Source organism: Myotis davidii, unplaced genomic scaffold (genome assembly GCF_000327345.1).
Source record: "Myotis davidii unplaced genomic scaffold, ASM32734v1 scaffold425, whole genome shotgun sequence".
Lineage (NCBI taxonomy): Eukaryota > Metazoa > Chordata > Mammalia > Chiroptera > Vespertilionidae > Myotis > Myotis davidii.
In genome coordinates, this window is record NW_006296413.1 from 4,063,289 (window position 1) to 4,063,976 (window position 688).

General features: G+C 64.5%; 1 long non-coding RNA gene across 1 annotated transcript in view; it reads left to right on the plus strand.

Moving 5' to 3' along the window:
• LOC107184353 overlaps positions 1-688 on the plus strand; it is an 11,926-nt gene that overhangs the window by 4,652 nt on the left and 6,586 nt on the right. The window lies entirely within an intron of this gene.

Consider the following 688-nt stretch of genomic DNA (forward strand, 5'->3'; position numbering starts at 1 on the left):
GGCACAAACACACCCCTGCCCCCCCCCCCAGGGCCTTCGGCAACTGCCCAGTCCTGGGGGGCAGGCAGGGTAGAGAGGAGGATGGTTCAGGCCTCAGGATCTTCCTGGGGGTCACGGAGAGTCCAGTTGGGGTTCCCACCTTGGGTCTTTTGAAAACGAAGTCGGGCAGAGAGGTCAGCAAGAAAGAGATAGAGAGAGCCGGTCAGTTCTCCCAGGAAGACAGCGAGCCAGTGAGCGCTGCTGGCGCCCAAGTCTCTTCCCTCCTCTTGCCCGGACCCTAAACGGAGGTATGACCCCTTCCTCCAGGAGACGAGTCCCCCTCCTTTCAGTCTGACGGCCCAGCTCCAAATAACCCCGCTCCGCAGAGCGCCTACCCCCACGCAGCGCTACCTAGAATGGGGATCCCGTTCCTCCCCGCTGGCCCCTCATAGAACGGGGCCCCACTTCTGCCCCACTAACCCGGGCCCTAGGGACTGCCCCAAGAATGGGGGTCCTATCCCTATGCCACCCCCTCCTAGGACCCAGCACCCTCCCCCACCTCAGCTCCTTCCTCGCCCCCCAAATCTCATCTGCCTCCCGGTGGGGGGACACTCACTTCTAAGAACCGCAGACTTTGGGCCCCAGACCGCAGGGGCTGCAGGTGGGGAGGGGCGGCCGTTCAGAGCTCCTCCCCGGCGGTTCCGCTCCG